This window comes from Archocentrus centrarchus, chromosome 24, assembly GCF_007364275.1.
Source record: "Archocentrus centrarchus isolate MPI-CPG fArcCen1 chromosome 24, fArcCen1, whole genome shotgun sequence".
Taxonomy (NCBI): Eukaryota; Metazoa; Chordata; class Actinopteri; order Cichliformes; family Cichlidae; genus Archocentrus; species Archocentrus centrarchus.
Genome location: NC_044369.1, coordinates 23,884,602 through 23,897,892, shown reverse-complemented (window position 1 = coordinate 23,897,892; position 13,291 = coordinate 23,884,602).

Genomic DNA, 13,291 nt, shown 5'->3' with positions numbered 1-13,291 from the left:
GGTGCTATCAATAATCCATGAGGGTCCTAATCATGCTGCCACCTCCACCCTGGAGGTCACATGTGTTTTCTCTCCCACACACAAAAACTGACATGCACACAATGATGATGCTGATTGATCCTAATTGTAGTTATTTTACCTCAAATCCCTGGCACCTTCCTGCACTTCTGACCATCCGGTCACTAAAGAGGCCGTTAGCGGGTCAAAGTGACTACACTATCAAGGACATCTATTAGAATCCAATTTGGCCAGGTTGGGTCCTCAAACAGTCCTAGCTAACCTCCTTAATGGACATTCATTTATCTTCTGTTGTTTGGGAACTGTTGCGTGCAAAGTCCACAGCTTTGGTGCTAAGCAGGATGGATGTGATATTTAGATCGATAAGTCCTGCTTATGGGGAAAAATGTGATGGTATACAGATGATAAGAGGGTGATATTTCATTGTAAATGTCAGTCTAATGTAACCATCAATGCCCAGGGTCGGGGGGGGTTGCATGCACATCAGACTATACACATATATAGACCCATCAGTATACTGTATATGCAGAAACTTATAGAACACAACACGTGAGGGCACATCATTTATCACTCCCTCTCTCACTGTTGAGAATGTATTTGAATAATGAGGAGAAGCACCTGCCAGACTCGGTTATCTTGACACACGGACTGTAGTCCTAACACCTACATACATCTGAGGGGTGGCAAGACAAAGAGACCGAGTGCACACTCACTGCACTGCAGGCTACCTGCATGTTTTTTTAACCACATACCTCGGAGCTTGAATAGACAATCGCCAGAGAGGTGTTGGTGCCGTAATGCTGCCCCCACCATGAGAAATTGCTGCCCTCAAATGTGAGGGTTTAAAATATTTTTTAGACCACGGGTTTAAAATATGCCATTTGAAGAACACATAGCACAGCATGAGCTTTATTGAGCAAATGTTTTTGTTCAGAAGTTCTTCATTGCGACTTCATATAATATTTCAATAGTCTTTCTGTTGCACAGATGATTCCAGTGTAAACTGTGAGCCATGAATTGTTTGAGCCCTTTGTGTTAAATCATGTGCAACCTGATTAACCTCAAGCAGCCTGTTTCACTGAATAAAACGCTGTGTGTGTGGGGAGGGGGGGGGGGGGGTGCTGCAATAAAGCGAATCCAAATACTATAACTTTGTGATTATAAGTCATAAAAGTTTTAACAAAAATGTCAGTTGTTTTTTTAAAAATCATTTATTTTTTTTTTATTTTTTTTTACTAAACTTTAAAACTTAAAACCGTGAAACATTATTGTCACTGAAATGGAGAACTTTATTCACTTACTCAGTCACGTATTATGGCATTGATTTGAAACGAAAGGCTGGAACATACACAGCTTGCTGGCGAAAGGTAAACTATTCATTAAGTTGTGTCAAGGTGAGTCGTACATAAAATAAAAACCTTGACATCCAAGTGAAATATTGCTTTAATTGTTGCTGCTGACATCACAGATCCAGACAGGCAAAGGGCTTGGCAAGACACCCCTGCCACCTGGGCACCAGGACACCCTGACACCTGGCACGATTGGCCGTGTGTTACCTAAGTGTTTCAGACTCTGGCCAGATGGTTGCGTGAAGGGAGATCACACATGCAGACAAACGCTTACCCGCAGACACATCGGCATACAGTTGCTCGCACAAATAATTCATGTGAGCCAGATGCACTGTAGATCTGCAGTCTTAAACACATGCATAGAAACAGATACTGCTCATGTTCCGTGCTTGTGCTTGCATGGGCCTTCATAGGAAGGTGAAAGGGTTTTGCATTTGATACCACATGCTATTTTGCTGCTCAGGTTTTATATTATGTTGAAGGCTGACAGTTACAGTTTACCATCTTTCATAAAAGTATGGGGACAATGTGTCTTTTCTAAGCTATAAACGCTTAAAAAAAATGTGCACCCATTTTTTTGCTTGTTTTCTTGACATAGCCAATAAAATAGACCAAAGCTCCTAAATTACTTCATTACATATGATATTTACAATACTGCTCAAAAATTTGGGCTCGCACAAACGCCTTTCTTTGGAAAAAACAAACAAACACAAAATCAAAAAGAAAAAAATGATCTAATATATCATGAAACTGGAAATGCTGTAAGGGACTATTTGTGATTAATAAAATAACATATCACAAATAACTAATGATTTTTAACAGAATATATGCTACAGCCCACAGTGGCTCATTTTCAGCAACCATTGCTTATGTATTCCAGTGGCAAATTGTGAAAACAAATGCAACTTTTTTGTGTAATCATGACTGAAATGACTGTTTTCACAACAGAAGCAATAACTGTGGCTGGCTGAGTGGGGCATCAGCCTCTGTGGGTTTGATTACAGTCTCAAAATACTCTCAAAAATAGAACTTTCTTTTGAAAGTCAGAATATTTTTGTTCTCAGTAATGACAAAGGTGGCGTGTTCATTCTGGGTTGGGAAAGTGCTGCTGCCCCAAGTGGAGGAGTTCAAGTATCTTAGGGTGTCATTCACAAGTTGGGGAAACAAAGAACTGGAGATTGAAAGACAGATTGTCGCAGTGATGGATCTGCAGTGTCCCACTGGAAAAGCTCGAGGAGGTGGCTGTGGAGAGGGACATCTGGACATTGCTGGTTAGGCTGCTGCAACATGGCCCTGGATAAGAGAAATAAATGGATGGACGGACAGAAATTAATCTTAATCCTTATAAGAAAATTACCCAGAAATGAACATTTCAACTTGCGAATCTGGTGTACTCTTGATCAGTTATGCACTTTGGTCTTCCACTTGGGTCTTAGTTAGAACCAAGCTGTACTGTTCTTTGAAAAGACTCGTACACATTGTTATAAAAAATAAATAAAGAAATAAGGAATGAATATTTTATGCATTTTTTGTGCAGTCCCAAATAGAAAACACTTGTTTCTTACAGCAAAAAAAAAAAAAAAATGAACCTGGCATGTCCAGGGGTTTAGCATAAAAGCATAAAAGATGAAAGTTACTTTGGGGGCCGTTTTGAGACTGCAGCCAACTATTTAATTTTATTGCTTCTCTTATCAACAGTTCTTTTTGCACTAAAATAATCTGAAAAGGTTCCTTTATCCTATGAAAAATCAGGAAGGCCTTTAACATGATAAACTTGCATTAGGTACACAGTGTACCGCTGGAACACGGGAGTGATGGCTGCTGAAAACAGGCCTTTGAACTACTCTACACTCCATTAGAAATAATTCAGTTTTGATTGATTCCAGGTACCCTCACTCCATATTGTAGTGGTTTACACATTCACCTAACAAGCAAAAGAACCCCAGTTCAGTCCCAGGAGGAGACACAAATCCTTTTGGGGTTGTGTCAGAAAGGGCAATCAAATCTGTGGCGCTACCTGCTGTGACAACACCTTGTGGAAAAAGGGAGCAGCAGAAAGCAGCTTCTTCTGTTGATTGCAGTTATTGTTGTCATTTCTGATCAATTTAGTATCATATGAGATTCAAACAAATGTGCAGCCAAACCAAACACACAAAAAAAGTGCATTTCAAAGTGACCCCAAACTTCATACAAGTAGCGTACAGTATGTTGGTGCTGGCTAGTGCTTTAGGCCTTGAAAATATGGTAGCTTATGTGATCCATCTAGATTTGCTCCCCCTGCCTTCTTGTAGTCAGACTGAAAATTTTCATGTGGGAACAGAGACAAAGGCCAGGCTCTAGATTTTGAATAAGGAGAATGACAAAGAGAGAGAAGGAGAGAAAAAGACAGATACAAAAAGATACAATGAAGCCCTCTGCCCCTCAAAAACTACTTCAGAGGCAGAGTGGGTGAAACAAAAGCAGGCGCAGAGGGACAAACAAAGTGATGAAAGCGCTGAGAATTTTGAAAAAGATGACACATTTCTTTCATTTGCAGAAAGAATGCCTGCTTATCAAAGCAACATCCAATACAATGCTGGTGCGCAAGTCATTTTGTTCTTTTGTTCTCCCCTGCAATTCTACTGGAAATCATATGGCACATAAATCATGTGGACATTTCTTTATTTCCACCAAGCAACACTACTGCCACATGCTTCCAAGAGGGACACAATTTGTTTTTTAAGGGGCTCCTTGGAAAGGAGCTTTGATGCCATCCAAAAGAAAGAAGACGGGACACGGCCACATTTCATTGAAGTTGTCCCCCTTTGGAAGATAAAGCCAATATGTATTAGAGAAGAGGGAATGCTGTCTCATATCAAAGCCCTGGAATGACATTCAGCTTTCCTGGAGATGTAGTGCATCAGAGTGGGAGAAATCCCACAGCTTCTAGCCTTAAACAAAGTAGCCGCTAGCAGTCCCAACACCACCCTGTCTCTTTCTGACTTCGATCAGTTATTTCATACTCCCCACCTTCTATCTTCAAGGCAATCACTCATATCTCAGTTGTAACGGAAGATGCATCAGTCACTTCGACCTAGCGAGGGGGAGCTCCTATTATTCCCTCATTGTGCTGACTGATGATTCCTGGGTGAGATAGCAAGAGAAAGGAGAGAGAAAGATGTAATGTTGAGAGAGAGAAAGGGATGGAATATAAAGAAGAAGGGTAATGTTTGGGCCGCTAATGTTTGCTTTCAAGTTTGAAATAAAGCTGCTGCTGAGAGATCAATCACTGCATAGAGGATAGGGTTGGAATTCTAGGTCTAAGCAGGCGATTCATCTATAGGCTGGACTGGAATTGAGCATTCATACAGGAATAGTTATGAATATGGAACCAGGCAGTGACTTTCAAAATGGAACAGTTCACGATGAAGCGCTTCACTAAGCCACAGAGACTGCAGGTGGGAACAAGCAATGTAGTCTGGGAGGCAGCCATTTTTCATCGCCCGTGGATAAATTCCCCGACGAGGGCTTGGGTTCACCTCCTTTGGTATTTTATGCGCTGTGATCCTTCTTCCTCCGTGGACTTGCTGACTTCTCAGCATTTAAATGAAGCAGACACAGAGAAGTAAAGAAGAGTGTCTTCATGTGCTTCAGTGTCTCAGTTGACCATAATACATTACCCAGCCTTATTTGTCATTATACAGAATGTTCAATGAGATTGTAAGATGTCATACTTATAGTATGTTTGCTTCTCCCTGTGATTATTTCTCCTGTCTGCATACTACTTTATATCAGGCCCTCCTAAATGTGACACCAAAAGATAGGCCATATCTGGATTTTTCACTCTGAAGATTACTACTTAGAACATGCCAGCGTTTTCAGGTTGTTGCATTGACAGAGCAAAATCCCCCTTTTTTGCCTCAGTAGTCTTGCATTGATTTAGAGCTTGGGAACTACTCTACAAAGGAATTATTTAATAAGATGAGAGAGAAATAAATACAGATACCAGTGATTCTTTCAGGGATGGCATGGTGGCTCAGTAGTTAGCATTTTTACCTTACAGCAAGAAGATTCTTGGCTCCAAATTTTCTGTGTGCAGTTTGCATGTTCACACTGTGCCTGTGTGGGTTTTCTTTATGTGGTCCAGTTTTCTCCCACAATCCAAAGACATTCTTGTTAGGTTAATTGGCAACAAGTTTGGATGTGAGCATGAGTGTTTGTCTGCCCCCCACTTCAGGGACCATAGTTGGATATGTGGCTAAGAATATGGATGTCTGTTAGGGTTTTGATTTGGTTTTAGAAGAAATGGCAGACCCCATGGAGAGTGGGCTGTAGAATGGGGACTGTAGATTGAGCAGAGCTGAGCTGACAGGAAGCTGGAGCAAAAAGAGAGAGCCTGTTTAACTCAAGGGGAAATGTGCATTGAGGAAGAATCTAAGAGATAGGCCTGAACATCTGCCTACTTTGAATGCAACAATCTAGTGGAGAAAGGGTGGAGGAGCTGGGAAAGAGCTGAGGAAAATATAGTATCGTGTGTATACACTATTAGATTCACACACACACAATCCAATAAAGAAGTAATCATCAATTAACAGAGTTTGCATTGAAAGGCCAAACAAATTCAGCAGAGTAAGTAGGCTGTCATGTGAGAGAGGAAAAAATTTTATAGGTATTGTAACGTCTGGGTTGTGTTCGGTGGTGAAGAGGAGGCGGCGGGCAGCCAAAAAAAACGCACAAGCACACTGGCACTGAGAATTTCAGTATTGCCCTTTTAATAAATGTAATCTTCACAACCTTATGAAGCCCGGTTGAACGGCTGCTACATAAACACACATGAAAACGAGCAGTGTTCATACAACCTATGACGGTACAAAAAAATAAGGAAAAGGAAAAGGTCCGCCTCAATCCAAAATGTCCGTCTGCAAAACACATCTCCCGCGCTCTCTACTGAGGAGTGGTGGGCGCACACTGGTGACATCATCAACACAAAAAGACCAGACTGTCGTAAAGAGACATCACAATTACGACTGTTACAGTATGGCAACAGAAAAAAGACAACATGGGAAGTCAGGCTGAACTCCAAAGGCAGCAAAACACATTTATGACTTAGACAATAAGACTGGACTTATATTAAGTCACCTCATGCATCCTGGGTAAAAGCAACATGTGTTATTACTCCTTTGTTTGATTTTGAATCAGAGTATAACTTATATTACCACTTTACAAATCCCAATCCACACACTTTAAGCAGACTGTGTAAAATGTGGGTGGTTGTTGCTTAGCACATGTCCACAAGTGTGGGTCCATGTGCAGCAAATGTGTATGTGTAAACACTAAAGTTTGTAACTATTAGTAAATGTCAAAGGCACAAGCACGTTTAGCATAAAACAGAGCCAGTTTGTTGTTGAATCACGTCTATCAAGCCCTAAATCAAGCCTTGCCCTATGAATCATCTGTGCCCTTGTGATTCATTTCAGCTGATTTGAATCTGAAATGTCCTTTCCTGGCTCTTACGCTATCTGATTGACTTACTGATGTAGCTTCCTCCCATCTCCTTCCATTTGTATAATGAAAAGACTATTGATTACTCAGCCAGACAGATGGATAGACAGATGGACACAGAAATAGTGACAAAAAGTGGAATAAACATACAAACAAATTCAGAGGAAAAGCATGGAGACAGACGGCTCAACAGCAACCGACAGGCTGACAGGCAGAGAGCCAAAGTGTATGTTGGAGTGATCGTATCAAGATGGAAAAATGAATTGCAAATGATTTCACACATTGTGTCTAAACAATGCCATATTTCAAGGGGGAAAAATGTGGCCATTTAAAAAAAACAAAACAAAACATTGATATATATGTACCTGTATAGGCACATATATGTACCTCATTTTGATGCTTTAATTTCTCATTTTTCATCCCTTGTCAAAACCTATTTTGCATGATAATTAATAATAATAATGGCTCTGTTTGCAAAAATTAAATAAATAAATAAAGTCACATCCTTTCTCTCCATTGTTCAAAGCCAGAAAAAACAGCTGACATACTGTAAGTAAACCCCCAGCAGAAATCTGAAATAAAGATGTAGAACTAGAACTGTCAGTTTGCCAGCAATATCATGGCTAAAAAAATACTGTCATAAGAAGTTCTGCACCCATTGTTTTTGTCCATTATTACTGGCTGTTTTTGGTAACATTTGAGAAAGTAGTGAGGAAAGTTGTACTGTTGTGTAAGTACTTCTTATTTACTTCTTCACGATTGAAAATCTTGTCTTTTAGAGGGATTATTTGTTCATTTCTAACCTGTTTGACTAATTTTCTTTTATATATATATATATATATATATATATATATATATATATATATATATATATATATATATATATATATATATATATATATATATATATATATATATATATAGACACACACAGGTGGTCTTTTTGCCCTCTAATCTCAGGTCCTCTACCAGAGGCCTGGGAGTTTCAGGGTCCTGCGCAGTATCTTAGCTGTTCCCAGTATTGCACTCATCTGGACAGAGATCTCGGATGTTGTTCCAGGAATCTGTTTGAGCCATTCTCCCAGTTTGGGGGTCACTGCCCCGAGTGTTCCGATTACCACGGGGACCACTGTTACCTTCATATTTATCAAGCTTCTTGTGTTCCTTCTTCTTGATGTTGCTGTCACTTGGTATTGCAACATCTATCACCACTACCTTCTACCTTTGTTTGTCCACCACTACGATGTCCGGTTGGTTAGCCACCACAAGTTTGTCTGTCTGTATCTGGAAGTCCCACAGGATCTTAGCTCTGTTGTTCTCAACCACCCTAGAGGGCGTGTCCCATTTTGACCTCAGGACTTCCAGGTCATACTCGGCACAGCTGTTACTGTATACTATGCCGGCCACTTGGTTATGGCGTTCCATGTATGCCCTGCCTGCTAGCATCTTGCACCCTGCTGTTATGTGCTGGATTGTCTCAGGAGCATCTCTGCACAGCCTGCACCTGGGGTCCTGCCTGGTGTGGTAGACCCCAGCCTCGATCAATCTTGTGCTCAGAGCTTGCTCTTGTGCTGCCATGATTAGTGCCTCTGTACTATCTGTCAGTCCAGCTTTGTCCAGCCATTGGTAGGATTTCTCTATGTCAGCCACTTCTTCTATCTGCTGGTGGTACATGGTGTGAAGAGGCCTGTCCTTCCATGATGGTTCCTGTTCTTCGTCCTCTTCTTTCTCAGATTTCTGCTGCCTGAGGTACTCACAAATACATGATCCTTTGTGGCCATCTTCCTGATGTACTTATGGATCTTTGTTGTTTCGTCTAGGGTAGTGGTTCTGACATTCACTAGTCCTCGGCCACCATCCTTCCACTTAGCGTACAGTCTCAGGGTGCTGGATTTGGGGTGAAACCCTCCATGTACGGTAAGGAGCTTTCTTGTCTTGACATCAGTGGCTTCTATTTCCTCCTTTGGCCAGCTTATTATCCCAGCAGGGTATTTGACAACTGGCAGGGCATAGGTGTTGATAGTCTGGATCTTGTTCTTTCCATTCAGCTGACATTTCAGGAGTTGCCTTACTCTCTGCAGGTACTTGGAGGTTGCAGCTTTCCTAGTGGCCTCTTCATGGTTCACATTTGCCTGTGGGATTCCAAGATACTTGTAGCTGTCCTCAATTTCTGCTATGTTGCCGTCTGGTAGTGTAATCCCCTCAGTTCTGACTACTTTTCCTCTCTTAGTTACCATCCGACCACACTTCTCCAGTCTGAATGACATGCCGATATCATTGCTGTAGATCCTGGTGGTGTGGATCAGGTGTGGAATTTATATCTCGTTCACTCTTACATACATACAGCTTGATGTCATCCATGTACAGGAGGTGGTTGATGTTTGCTTCATTCCATAGTCGGTATCCATAGCCAGTCTTGTTGATGATCTGGCTGAGGGGATTCAGGCCTATGCAGAACAGCAGTTGGGACAGAGCATCTCCTTGGTAAATCCCGCACTTGATGTTCTTGATGAAGGGTCTTAGGGTCCTGTTGATCTTATACAGTTCTAGGCATTCCAGGATCCATGTCTGCGGCATCGAGTCATAGGCTTTCTTGTAGTCAATCCAGGCGGTGCACAGGTTGGTCAGTTGGGCCTTGCAGTCTCGAGTGACTGCTCTATATACTAGTAGCTGGTGTTTTGCTCCCCTGGTCTCTCTGCCTATCCCTTTCTGGGCCTTGCTCATGTATTGTGCCACATGCCTACTCATCTTAGCTGCTATGATGCCTGACAGGAGTTTCCATGTTGTACTGAGGCAGGTTATGGGCCAGTAGTTGGATGGAACTGATCCCTTCTGGGGGTTCTTGGGGATCAGGACTGTCCGGCCTTCAGTCAGCCATTCTGGGTGTGTCTTAGCCTCTAGCAGCTGGTTCAGCCTTGGTCTCTAGCCCTGGTGGGGGTGCTGTTCTCACATTGTTCCCCTGCCACTGAGAGTATACCTTGGATGGTTTGGTGGAGAACATCCGGTAGGTGGTTAGCCAAGGCTGTGAGTCTTTGCTTGGCAGTCTCTAATACCTCAGGTATGGACAGCCTGTTGTACTTCTTCGGCGTGTGTTATTTATTGTGTGATCTACTAAACTCACAAAAATGTTAATAGATATATTACTAATATTAATAGATATATTGACATGGAATAAATGAATAACCACTCATAAAGGACAACTGTAAAAATGTGCATTTGTGTGAGATTAAAACTAAACTGGAGACAGCAACAACAGGACATAACCTGGAATATGTAAATAGGGTTCAACTGTGTTTACAAAAATGTTTGGGCACTATGTAAAATGTGAAGAAATACATTGATATGAAATTGAAAATAGTACAAAGCCAATATATCAGTGCTGAAACTGAGAAAATATTTGGTGCATTATGAAATAAAAAACATGACAAAGGAGGCCTTGAGATTTTCTATCAGGCAAGGCTGGGAAATATTTCACTTTTCAACTACAGCTATTTAAAAAAAAGGAATAGGTGATGTAACACAGGGGTAAACGTTGCCTTTATTCCAACTTTTTGAAGCATGTCAAATAAGGATACAAAAAAAAGAACAAACAAACAATTTTCAATTAAACTTAGGGTTTATCTAAATCTAACAACAACTCAGAACCCCCAAACTCTGGAGGATTGCTTATTCCAGTGATCTAGCTTAAAATTACAAATCATCTGAACCTACCAGAGGAGAAGCAGCTGCTGCAGCAATAAGAATTTCCCACTTGCTGTACTCAACATCGTTATTACAGTGAATGTTTTGGACACTTAATGTGATAGTACTCTGAGACCTAGGCAGCTGGTAATATGTTCCTCCAGCTCAGCTGGAAGGTAATGTGCTTTTCTTTTATTTTTTAAGTTTGGATAGCCTTGTTTCCAACATGAATGGAAGTCCTTGCATTATGAATGAATGAGCTGTTTCAGATACAGCTTTTAAGAGTGCGTGTGTGAGTGCATCTGTGGGTTTGGCTGAGTGAGAAAGAGAGCGATGGCGGTACTTCAGTCAGATAACAATTCCTTGTAGGTCTTGAAGAAAAGATGTTGATCTAGAGATGTGATTGTTATATTTCTTGGGCCAGATGACAGCAGTCCACACATGCAGAAAATGCACACCACACCACAGGGTCACTAACAAAATGCCACAGGGGGGCAAGTTCTGGACAGACAGTTTTTCTTAATCTCCATAAATGCAATGTGTCTCATATTAGGCTGATTTGTGATTATTATGTTGACATTTTCCAGGACGTTAAGGATTTCTGAAGGACATTGGGAGAGGCTCCTGTTAAAGTTCACCTGGCCATTGCAACCACAACATCATCCACAGAAGCAGTAGCTGGGTTCTGCAAAAAGGACTATGCTGCCCTCCTCAGTGGCACTGTACCTGGTGATTTAGGAACCAATCAAACACTTGCATCCATTAGGCAGGCTCCTGCTGGTGGGGAATGAGAGCCAAGAATCCCAGTGAAATGTTTTTGCAAAGACTTCAGCAGCACTTGAACACTAGTGCCTTAATGCATGGGCTTACTGTGGCTTGAGCCCAGTTAGCCCATGCATCAAGACCTGTGCATTTGGCCTCTGACAAAGCAGGCTCTCATTAGATGTGAGCTTTATGTATTTATTTATTTATTTATATTGTTTTATGAAGCATCTGGTTGGTTGCCCACCTGACTCCAACAGGCAAGTCATCATACAAAATACTTTGCTGCACCTACAATTCCCTTGAAGGGAAGGTAGGTACTAAACATGTGCATAAGTTTACACATGAGCCAGAATGCATCTTTTACAGAGGGATTGCAATGATGCTCTACAGTCAGTAAAGCTTTGCATTTTGAAGTGTTACATTCATTTGTACAATATGTTGCTTTGTGACAAAATCCTGCACAGCAATTGATATTCCTTTGCCTGTTAATGTGCATATACTGAACTAAACTAACAGCATAGCAAGAAACACCTGTTAATGACACCATATACCATGACCATCACATCAGCATGCTAACTTAAGCATTTAGCTTAAAGCTAAAGTTACTAAGTACAGCTTGACAGAGCTGTGAGTATAAATGTGAACTTGCGTTAACTGAAATGTATTGGTATATACAATCACTGAGCTAAATAACTGAGGTCAAATTGACCTTTGATCTCTTAAGAACCTTGATGGGTTGGGGGCACAGTGATTAGCCTCACAGTCCACTAACTGTCTGGTCGTGCCTGCGTGGGTTCTCTCCAGGTACTCCTGCTTCCTCCCACAGTTCAAAGACGAGCATGTTACATCAAGTAGGATAGGCTGCGTGACCCTGACACTGATAAGCAGATGGTTAACTTGGGCATGTACTGAATGAAATGCACCTTCCAAGTGAATTCCAAGCTCTTGAAAAAAAGTAGTAGATTAGGAACAGTTTTCAAAACCTGATGCCCCCCGCTATGTTACTGAATACAAGACTGATATGTGTAGCCAAACCTTCTTTAACCCCAAATTTTAGTAAAGGTCTCCAAGGATGTCAAGTATGTCAGGGTGAATGTGGGAAAAACCTAAACAGATTATTTCTATTTGATTAAACCATAAAAACTGCATGTTTTAATACTTCATTGAGGCTAAACATCCTTTACTGTAGCTTCAATAAAAAGCTGGAACAAGCTTTAATAGAATACATACACCTGACAATGTGGAGGAAGATGATTATTCTGTCCAGATACATGATCGGAAATAAAAAGGGAAACCATAAACCGTGGTAAAATCAATTCAGCCAAGATTTTCTCTTTATCTCAAGTAATTATTAAGATATCCTGACAGGCAGGGATTCATGACAAAACACAGATACACAATACAAGTTACTTTAAAGTTTTTTACAGATGTACGAACTGTTAAAAAATAAAACAGGACAAAAAGCTGAATACATTTTCAATACATTTATTTGATGTTCTTTGTGTTGCCCTCTGAGTTACTTCTATCAGATGAGTTACCCCCACCCCACCAACCCACTTCCTCACCCTCCTTCCTCTGTAGTCAAACCCCTCTAAGACAGGGCTATAAGATAGCTGATCTCCTTTGATTCACATGGACTAGGATGAGACAGATGGGGGGTGGGGGTGGGGTGGGGGTGAGAGAAACGGAGGATTCACTCAGCAACAGCTCTGGTCCTCTCATCCTGCCGCTGGAGCGCACTTGTTTCTCTCAGAACTTCTGTATTCTTCCCAGGGCCACAGAGATATGGAGGTGGGGAGGGAAAGGTGTAACAAGAGGCAAGAACAGGCTCTGCATGCAAAGATTTAGCTGAGAAAGAGCGGGACACACAGAGGGAAAATGGGGAGAAAGAGAAAGGGTAGAAAAGTCAGGGATTAGACACAAAAAAGAGATTTGAACAGCATCGCTCGAGCTGGTGCCGCACTGTCTAAGTAGTAGTTGAAAGTGTTTCTTTTAAT